Source organism: Schistocerca piceifrons, chromosome X (assembly GCF_021461385.2).
Source record: "Schistocerca piceifrons isolate TAMUIC-IGC-003096 chromosome X, iqSchPice1.1, whole genome shotgun sequence".
Classification (NCBI taxonomy): domain Eukaryota; kingdom Metazoa; phylum Arthropoda; class Insecta; order Orthoptera; family Acrididae; genus Schistocerca; species Schistocerca piceifrons.
Genome location: NC_060149.1, coordinates 715,288,605 through 715,300,438, shown reverse-complemented (window position 1 = coordinate 715,300,438; position 11,834 = coordinate 715,288,605).

Below are 11,834 nucleotides of genomic sequence, written 5' to 3'. Positions count from 1 at the left end.
GAAATATAATAACCCTTATTGTCAAAAGAAAATCTAGAATAAAAATTATTGTCACCAGATATTGAATAATAAAAAAGACGAAAAGAATAAGAAGCAGTTAAACCAGTAGAAAAGAAATAAAGAAAAAAATCAAACAATTAATTCATCTTAAACAAACCATCTCAAGAATTAAATCCTTTGAATAAAAACCTACTAAAAATGGTATACCACACAAAGATAAACTAGAAACATTAAAACAAACTGAAGTTAAAGGCATAAAATTAACAATTGAACCTATAAAACGAATATCCTGAGAATCCTTTAAATTATGAATTATTGAACCTGCACACATAAACAATAAAGCCTTAAATAAAGCATGAGCTAATAAATGAAAAAATGCAAGTTTTGGATAGCCCATAGCCAAAATTCTTATTATTAAACCAAGTTGTCTTAAAGTAGAAAGAGCAATAATTTTCTTCAAATCAAATTCAAAATTTGCACCCAAACCGGCCATAAACATAGTTATACAACCAATTAAAAGTAAGAATCAACCACAATTATAAGTATCTAATATTGGTCTAAAACGAATTAATAAATAAACCCCAGCAGTAACAAGAGTAGAAGAATGAACCAAAGCAGAAACAGGAGTAGGGGCAGCCATAGCAGCAGGAAGTCAAGAAGAAAAGGGAATTTGAGCTCTTTTAGTTATAGCTGCTAAAACAATTAATATAGTAATAAGCTTTATTTCAAAAGAATTAGAAATAAAATCATAATAATAAATATAATTTCAACCGCCAAAATTCAATATTCAAGCAATAGAAATTAAAATAGCAACATCACTAATACGATTAGAAAGTGCAGTTAACATACCCGCACTATAAGATTTTACATTTTGATAATAAATGACTAAACAATAAGAAACTAAACCTAAACCATCCCATCCTAATAAAATTCTAATCAAATTAGGACTAATAATTAAAAACCCTATAGAAAGAATAAATATTAAAACAATAATAATAAAACGATTTATATTCTTTTCTCCCGATATATAATCCTCTCTATAATAAATAACCAAAGAAGAAATATACATAACAAAAGATATAAAAATAAGAGACATTCAATCCAAAATTAAAGTCATAACAACCATAGAACCATTTAAATTAAAAAGCTCTCATTCAACAAAAACTCTATAATCAATTATTAAATAATAAATACCCAAAATAAAAATTATAGTTCTAGAAAAAATAAAGAACAAATAGAAAACAAATTCACGGCCTAAGATGAAAAAATTCATATCATTGATTCCACAAAACAACATTTTTATTTAAAATACTTAAGCAAACTAAACAAAAAAATACTCCCCCTTTAAACAAAGAATATTTAAAGGCAATCAATGTAAAAGTAAAAGATGATATTCACGAAAATAACCAAGAGAACAAGTATAAACACCAGAATAATAATTACCATGCTGAGAATAAGAATACATATATAAAGTATAAACAGCTCTAGAAAAAGACAAAAAAATTAAAGCAAGAAATCTAAAAGAAGATCAAGACATAATTCTATTTAATAATCTAAGTTCACCTACCAAATTTAAAGAAGGAGGAGCGGCTATATTAGAAGATCTCAAAAGAAATCATCATAAAGCCATTCTTGGCATTAAATTAATTATACCCTTGTTAATTAATAACCTTCGTCTACCTAAACGCTCATAAATAATATTAGATAGACAAAATAAACCAGAAGAACACAAACCATGACCAACCATTAAAGAAAGAGAACCTATACAACCTCATCAATTCATAGTTATCAATCGTCCAATAACCATTCTTATATGAGCAACAGAAGAATAAGCAATTAAAGACTTTAAATCAACCTGACGAAAACAAATAAATCTAACAATAACCCCACCGGATAAACCTAAAGACAATCAAAAATAATTAAACTTTAAACCCAAATAAGAAATAACCTTTATAACACGAAAAATACCATAACCACCTAACTTTAATAAAACACCAGCAAGAATTATTCTACCTGAAATAGGGGCCTCAACATGGGCCTTAGGAAGCCACAAATGAACCAAAAATATTGGCATCTTAACTAAAAAAACAAGAATTATAAAAACATAAAACATAAAATAATAAGAACCAAAATCAACCAATAAAGGAAAGTATAAAGTGTTAGAAAAATCATAAACCCTAAATAACACTAATAATAAAGGCAATCTAGCAACCAAAGTATAAAAAATTAAATAAACACCAGCCTGCAACCGTTCAGGTTGATAGCCCCAACCCAAAATCAAAAGTAAAGTAGGAACCAATCTAGCCTCAAAAAAAATATAAAAAGAAAGAAGACTCAATCTAGCAAATGAACAATAAAGCATAATCATTAAAATTAAAACTATAAAAACAAAAAAATTAGAATGATAAGAACTTAAATAAACTGAACCTCTAGCAGTAATTATTAAAGAACAAATTCAAAAACTAAGTAGAATCAAACTAAAAGAAAAATAATCAATACCAAAATAATATCTAATCATATTTAAATCTGCATATGAATAAACACAAATCATAAAAACAAAACTAGACAGAAACATTAAAGAATGAACCAACCATCAACAATTATTAACTAAACAAAGAGGGATCAAAAAAATAGTTATAAATAAATACTTTAACATAAAGATAAACCAAAAGAATTAAAAAAATCATTACCATGAGAACGAATTATTGAAACTAAAATAGAAAGACCTAAAGCACCTTCACAAACAGAAAAAACCAAAAAAATAACAGGAAAAAAATAATCATAATCAAACTCAATAAGAAAAACAATAACCAACATAAATAAAGAAAGAACAATATATTCTAATCTCAAAAGAACCATTAATAAATGCTTACATTTAGAAGAAAAAACATAAACACCAGCAAAATAAATCAATAAAGAAGTAAAGACAGAGAATATAAACATTAGTTTTAATAGTTTAAAAAAAACGCCGGTCTTGTAAACCGGAAATAAGTCTGGCCCCCGCTTTTAAAACTTCAGAGGTGGAAAGCTTTCCATCATCGGTCCCCAAAACCGATATTTTAAATAAACTAACCCCTGAAATGATCAAAATAATAATTATATCACTATCAAACGTATTAAATATTAATTTTATTAAATTAAGACACCCAATATCAATAATGCTTTTCATTATCTTACAAACTTTTTTAGTTGGACTAATAACAGGAACAATAATGGAAAGATATTGGTTATCATATATTTTATTTTTAACATTTCTTGGTGGTATATTAGTTCTATTTATTTACATTACGAGAATTGCATCAAACGAAATATTTCAACCTAAATCAATTACAATAATTATTACCTTAACAATATGAATATTTATCATATCAACATTAATTATTTTAGATATAACAATATTTATAGACTTTTTCAAAAATACTGAAACTATAAATATTGATAATTCAATCAATTATCAAGAAATAACAATATCTTTAGAAAAACTATATAATAGACCAACATTCATTATTACAATAATAATAATAATTTATTTATTTTTAGCACTATTAGCAGTTGTTAAAATCACCAACATTAACCAGGGGCCTATTCGTAAAATAAGATAATTTACTAATGAATAAACCCTTACGATTGAGACATCCTTTAATTAAAATCATTAATAACTCTTTAGTTGATTTACCCGCACCAACAAATATTTCATTTTGATGGAATTTTGGGTCCCTACTAGGGCTATGTTTGGTAATTCAAATTGTAACTGGACTATTTTTAGCTATACATTATACATCAAATATTGAAATAGCATTTAGTAGTGTAGTTCACGTCTGCCGAGATGTAAATAATGGCTGAATTATTCGAACCTTACATGCAAATGGAGCTTCTATATTTTTTATTTGTATTTATTTGCATGTAGGACGGGGAATTTACTACGGATCTTATATATACATACACACCTGAATAGACCGAGCGATGGTCTCACTCAAAGAGTTATTTATGTCGTTTTCCAAGAAGTTTAAGTTATCAAAGAGTAACTACGCTCGCCGATTACACTCAGTCGGTTGTGAGCTCTGCAAGATCCATTTACTAATTTATATGTACGTGACAAACCCTAATTCTAGGGCTATATTTCATTTTTGACAAATGGATCTATGCCGACATTTGTAAAAACGGAGATGGTACATTAGTCTTTACTAATGTAAAATTGTAAGTACCAGTCGTCATCATATTTCTGTAATGCAAGAGCTCTCTAATTTGTGTTAAAATTTATTCTTGGCTTAAGTTTCATACTTTTCTAATGTAAGCTATGATGTTCATTGTCCTTAGGCCACCTTCTGAAGAAGACAAATTTGTATTTGTCGAAACCTAGGTAAAGAATTCTTTATCCATTGCAGCTGGTCGGCTGTTTATAATTTTATTAAAGAAGTCATTATTTCATTTCCAAGAAGGAGTTTTCTTATTTGTTTCGAACTGTAGACAGAGCACAGAACTTACGTTTGTGAACATAAACTGATTGTGTCAATAAATTGTTTTGTGGTTATAATCGCTGACTTACTGCAAAAATGCCCCAAGCTGGGACACTTCAGTCTCCCTCTACTATTTTTACCGCCCCCCCCCCCCCACACACACACTTCCCTCCAGTGCTAAGCTGGTGTCCCTTGATGTCACAGAATATGTCCTATCACCCGATACCTTCTTCTAGTCAGGTTGTGCAACAAATTTCTTTTCTCCCCAGTTCTATTCAGTACTTCCTCATTAGTTATGTGATCCACCTACCTAATCTTCAGGATTCTTCCGTAGCACCACATTTCGAAAGCTTCTCTTCTCATTTTATCTCGTGTTTATCGTCCATGTTTCATTTCCGTACATGGCTACACTCGAGACAAAGACCTCCAGAAAAGACTTCCTAACACATAAACTTATATTCGATGTTAACAAATTTCTTTTCTAAAGAAACGCTTTCCTTGCCGTTGTCAGTTTACATTTTATATCCTCTCTGTTTCGGCCATCATCAGTTATTTTACTGCCCAAATAGCAAAACCCATCTACTACTTTAAGTGTCTCGTTTCCTAATCTAATTCTCTTAGCATCACCTGATTTGATTCGACTACATTCCACTATTCTTGTTTAGCTTTAGTTGACGTTCATCTTGTATTCACCTTCAAATACACTGTCCATTACGTTCAGCTGCTTCATCGGCAAACCTAAAAGTTTTTATTTCTTCTCCCTGAACTTTAATTCCTATTCCAATTCTTTCTTTGAATTTGTTCAGTGCTTCCTCATTGTATTTGAATAACATCGGGGATAGGCTACAAACCTGTCGCACCCCTTTTTCAGAAATGGGTCTGAGCACTATGGGACTCAACTGCTGAGGTCATAAGTCCCCTAGAACTTAGAACTACTTAAACCTAACTAACCTAAGGACATCACACACATCCATGCCCGAGGCAGGATTCGAACCTGCAACCGTAGCGGTCGCACCCCTTTTTCAATCATTGCTTCACTTTCTTACTCTTCGACTCTTATAACTGCCATCTGGTTTCTCTACAAGTTGAAAATAGCCTTTCAATGCTTATATTTTACCCCTGCTACCTCCAGAATTTCAAAGAGGGTATTCCAGTCAACTTTGCTGAAAGCCTTATCTAAGTCTAAAAATGTTATGAACATAGGTTTGCCTTTTCTTAATCTATCTTCTAAGATAAGTCATAGGGTCAGTACTGCCTCGCTTGTTCCTACATTTCTCCGGAATCCAAACTGACCTTCCCTGAGGTTTACATCTGCCAGCTTTTTCCATTCTTCTGTAAAGAATTCGTGTTAGTATTTTGCAACCATGACATATTAAACTGATAGTTCAGTAATTTTCGCACCTGCAGCAACTGCTCTTTTTGGAATTGGTCTGACTATATTCTTTTTTAACTTTGAGGGTATTTCGTCTGTTTCATACGTCTGCACACTAGATGGACGAGTTTTGTCATGGCTGGCTTTCCCAAGGCTATCAGTAGGTTTGATAGAATGTCGTCTGCTCCTGGGGCCGTGTTTCGACTTAGGTCTTTCAGTGCTCTGTCAAACTCTTCTCTCAGTAGCGTCTCTTCCCTCTGCTCTTTGGCCGGCACTGTAGTTAAGCATGTTCGATTTGAGTGCTGGCTGCTCTCTGTAATAATAATAAAAAAAAAACTGAGTGAAAGGACATACTTGAACGGGTGCCTTGTGAGGTTAACCCCGATCAAATGCAACGTATAACAACAAAGAAAATGAACAAGAAGGGTAAAAATGCTTATGTGGATAGGCTGACGGCTTACGAACGTAGAGGGCTAGCGTTCGAATTTAAGTTGAGTCAGCTGTCATTTTTTTAAGTTAGACCTGTGACGGTAATATTTTAAACCTTAATTCGCTACAGATTGTGCAGTTCTAGGCTTCTCTAGGTTTCACATTCTTTCATACGATTCCATTTTATAATAGTCTAATCTTGAAACAAACAGGCAAATGGCCATATTGAAAATGTTGAAAATGGTACCTCTGTAGTCTTCAGCTAAGAGAAACGAATCAGCTGACTGGCATATTTTTCTAAGTCTTTACGAGTGGTTTACACGTGCGAGTTGATGTGCCTTCCAATACTTATTGTTTCCAGTTTAATATTAGTTCTTCAATTACGGTAGGCCTATTCGACCGTCACGCTAAGAAGAAGAGGTCGGTAGCTCATTGGTACCAATGAAAGACTGCACGCAATCGGACTCTGTGAAACAAATTTATGTCAACAACGCCATCTAGTTGACACAATAATTCATAGATATACTTGCAGTGGTCATATGATTAGTTGGAAGTGGATCCGGGAGCAAATAGCTCTCATTACAAGAACATCCCCTGAGTATACATCGCTGTCATTGATACACAGGCCTGAAGCACGCTATTTCCCAGCAGCAAAAAATAATGCTGTGTACTGGTTGCTGGGAAATTTTGTTAACTACGTCCTTAACAAATTAGGGTCCGATAGCATCACAGAGTTCAAGGTACACATGCTGTGTGAATTTCACAAAATTAGAAGGTATTCGAATCACAAGAAAAAGTTTGGTAATATGTTAAAAGTTGTATTTGAAAGAATGGGCATTGGTTAATATAAAAAAGAAGACTGTGTTGACAGTGATGTATTGTAGTTACCTTAAGGATATTATTTAAGATTTTACAGTGTATTTATGATGTGTGCTTTTTCTACTTCAGGGAGTAGTTTTTGAAATTAATAAGCTAATGTACAGAACTTATGTGACATTGAGATTGTGTGTCTAATAGTGTCAAAACACAAAACATTAAAGGTGCATTATTGGCTTATATTAGAAATTTGGAAATAGACAGTTTTTATAGAAATGTTCTTATCGGTTGGTTAAAACCATAAGATTCTGTCTGATAAATGTTATATTCAATGGCTGGCACATTGCCCTGTTCATTTTTGCACTGTGATGTGTAAGTCAGTTTCGCAGTGAAAAACTGATTATATAGATCTGATCACTTCCGATACTTAACATTCAATTAATGTCCAGAAAGTGTAGTTGGAAGGCTAGTCAACTTTATTATATATCTCCTTTCGGCCATTCTCAATTGTCTAATATGATTATTAAATTGTTTTATATTTAAAATTATTCCACCAACTTGCTGATATCCATCATAAAGAACTAATTATGCTTCTGTAAAGATTGGAGCTCATGTAATTCAAAGTGCAGATTTAATTTCTTCAGATTGAAGTTTGAATGCCTTTAAAAAAAATTGGTAGCGTTTCAACGTACTGTACTGGAAGCTGTAGTGTGAGTCGGATCGAATCCCACTACAGCCTTTTTTTAATCGCCTCGCAAATGTTTCGTGCTTTATTTACTTTTTAATTAAATTATATTTTCTTTTTTTCCTTTTTTCAGTATTCTCTTCAATAAATAGCTAATGATAGTTTGTGAATTTGATGTCTAAAAATAATCTTCCTTGAAAGGTAATATTCACCTGACCTCCCAGAACAATAAAAATAATCTTCCTTGTAGGATGATATTCATCTCAACTCCCATAAAAGTACAAATAATACAGCAGCAGGTAGACTGGTATTTTGAAATAAATATTGTTGTCCTAATAACTATGTACGCCTTTTAGAGAAGAAATGAAATAAAATAAAATGAAGAGTAGACTACGTGTAGCTACAGTGTTTTGTCCACATACCACTGGCATCAAGAACAGTTTTGATCCTTCGTGGAATAGAACTGACAAGTCTACGGAAAAAGTCCTCATCCATGGCAGTTCTCTCCAGGAAGAATGAACCAAATTTCATAGGGCATTCACAGTTCCCGGAGGATAATCTGGCCAATTGTTCAGCAAAGACTTCTTAAGCTGAGCCCATACGTGCTCTATGGGATTGAGATCAGATGACTTTGGACGCGACGGAAGGCACTGAATAACATTCTTCCTCCTTTGAAACCAGCTCTGAGGGATGATTATCATGTTGGTAAGTGAGGCGTCGTTCGGAATACCAAGGTCGAGTTCCATGGATTACTACATTTTTAAGGAAATGTTCATACCATGTTGAACTGAACTTGGTTTGAATACGTTCTAAAGTTCCTGCAGCCATATAAGGCATCCGGCCCCAACATTTCACACTTATGCTCCCGCTTCTAGTGCGTGCGGCCACGAAGAGCGTGTCATATCATTGCTCATTACTGCGGTAAACAAGAGCAGCACCTCTGCTAGTGGACGAGATTGTGCACTCGTCAGAGAAAATGACTTCCCTTCAATCGACATCTTAACAGGAACTCACAATTGCTAGTCTGTTCACGGCTTGATCGTCAGACAACGGTTCTTTGGTAAGGGTTCGACAGGGCCTGATTTCATGGTCCTTTAATCTTCTGAGAGCAGTTCTCGACGAGCCAGGAAAATATGAAGCTCTCCTTAGTTCCTGGATGAGTGACAAAGAAGCATCTACATCTACATCTACGTATATACTCCGCTAGCCACCAAGTGGTGTGTGGCGGAGGGCACAATTCGCGTCAAAGCCAATTTCCCCCGTCGCGGATCGCGCGAGGGAAAAACGACTGTCTGAACGCCTCAGTACGAGTTCTAATTTTCCTTATCTTTGAATGGTGATCATTGCGCAATTTGAAAGTTGGTGGTAATAATATATGCTCTACATTCTCGGCGAAGATCGGATTTCGGAATTTAGTAAGCAACCCCCTTCCGTTGAGCGCGCCGTCTATCTGGAAGTGTGTCAAAAAAAAAAAAAAATGGCTCTGAGCACTATGGGACTTAACATCTGAGGTCATCAGTCCCCTAGAACTTAGAACTACTTAAACCTAACTAACCTAAGGACATCACACACATCCATGCCCGAGGCAGGATTCGAACCTGCGACCGTAGCGGTCACGCGGTTCCAGACTGAAGCGCCTAGAACCGCTCGGCCACACTGGCCGGCTGGAAGTGTGTCCCACTTCAAACTTCCTATGAGATTTGTAACGCTCTCGCGATGGTTAAATGTACCATTCACGGATCTTGCCGCTCTTCTTTGGATCTTCTCAATCTCTCGAATCAGACCCAACTGGTAAGGTTCAAATGGTTCAAATGGCTCTGAACACTAGAGTTCGCCTTGCCCGTTACTTGTGTAATCTGATCATTCCATTTGAGATCATTTCGAATAGTCACACACAGATACTTGACGGATGTTACCGCTTCCAAAGACTGGGCATTTATTTTGTACTCGTACATTAATGGGGATTTTCACCTTGTTATACACAGTAGGTTACACTTACCAATATTGTGAGATAACTGCCAGTCATTACACCACGCATTTATTTTCTGCAAATCCTCATTGATTTGTTCACAACATTCGTGTTATACTACTTTCCTGTAGACTACAGCATCATCAGCAAACAGTCTAATGCCGCTGTCAATACCATCAACCAGATCGTTTATGTAAATCGTAAAAGACAGCGGACCTACTACACTGCCTTGGGGCACACCTGAAGTTACGCTTGTTTCTGTTGAAGTCACTCCATTCAGGACGACAAACTGCTCCCTTTCTCTTAGAAAACTATCTATCCAACCGCATATTTCATCGGATAGACCGTAAGCGCGCACTTTTTGGAGCAAGCGACAGTGCGGAACTGAGTCGAATGCCTTTCGAAGGTCGAGAAATATGGCATCAACCTGGGAGCCGGTATCTAGAGCCTGTTGTATATCATGCACAAAGAGGGCCAGCTGTGTCTCACATTACCGTTTTTTCCGCCATGACCAATTCTTCATCTTGTCTCATCCCCCAGGGGGCTCACAGTTCTTTCGTGAGTTCGACCATGTCGCACGCGGAACCACAAGCTATTGCATCCCATTCTTCCTTTCCGTGCAGCATTTGCTTTACCAGGTCCCTCCCTCCCCATCCTGGCTCCTTCCTCGCTGTCCCCTTCTTCCCTTCTCTTGGTGTTTTTATTCTTGTCGACCTGGCTATCCAGCTGGTTCCCTGTATTCCTTACAATTTCGTTCTTCTTGATTGTTCACTCATAATTTTTGGCGATTTTGGTCCCCCCTTGGCGTTTGACCTTCACTTCGAAATTTTTTGTCTTTAGTGAGAGCCATTTGGGGAAGAAATCCCTCATTAGCATCTACGGCGTGTGTCCCTCTACCCCCTTCCTTCCCCTCTTCATTCCCTGCCGTAGCTGCCCTCTGCTTCACTACGTCACCAGAACGTCTAGCTAGTCCATGTGGTCGGGCTGTTATGTACCCATCTGGCTGAGCCCCTTGACAACACAGGTATCACACTACTGATACCTAAGTTGTTGTCTCCCCATGTATGCTAAGGTGTGGTTACTTGTCATCCTGGATCACTGGAACTCCTAGAAATGGCCAATGGGACAGACAGCCATTGCTGTGGCTGGGTGGCGCCCATGGAGAGAGCCCTTGTTTGGCGTATGAAGCGTATCAAGCTACAAAAATCTGGTCGTTCTCAAATAGCCGTCTCTTCGAGTGGTAGCGGGTCATTGAATGCTGCTTCGTATGACCCTGCAGCCTTCCCTTTCCTGCCTACACCTTGGGAGGAGGGCCAGGCCCGCCGTCTTGGGATGAAACACTTTCCCTGATTCCCTGATACCTGAACTGTACTAGGAAGGGTGGAGACACATTCAGCGTCACAAAATCGTTGTTTTTTGTGGGGAATATCGAGAACAATTTTGACGAAGTGTAGTCTATCAGTAAGATGCAGTCAAGCTCCCTGTTGATCAAAGCTTCTTCTGCCGCCCAGTCTGTAGACCTTCATGTTTGTGATCGCCTTGGTGACGGCTCAGTGTCTATTACCCTTCACCAGTCTCTGAATATGACCCAGGGAGTGATTTTTCATAGGGACCTCACCGTGAAAACTGACGAGGAACTGCGGGCAAATGTGGAGCGATGTGGTGTTCATTTTGATTGACATATGCAGAAGGGACGTCAAGGCAAGCACAATGATACTGGCGCCTTTATTCTGGCTTTCGAGGGTGATACCCTCCCAGAGAAGGTCAAGGTTATGTGTTACCGATGTGATGTGAAGCCGTGCATACTGCCACCAGTGGGGTGCTTTCAGTGCTTGCGTTTTGGGCATACGTCTTTTTTCTGTATGGTGGACCCCCTGTGCAATGACTGCAGCCACCCGCTCCATGAGGGAAGTTCAAATGGTTCAAATGGCTCTGAGCACTATGGGACTTAACATCTATGGTCATCAGTCCCCTAGAACTTAGAACTACTTAAACCTAACTAACCAAAGGACATCACACAACACCCAGTCATCACGAGGCAGAGAAAATCCCTGACCCCGCTGGGAATCGAACCCGGGAAACCGGGCGCGGGAAGCGAGAACGCTA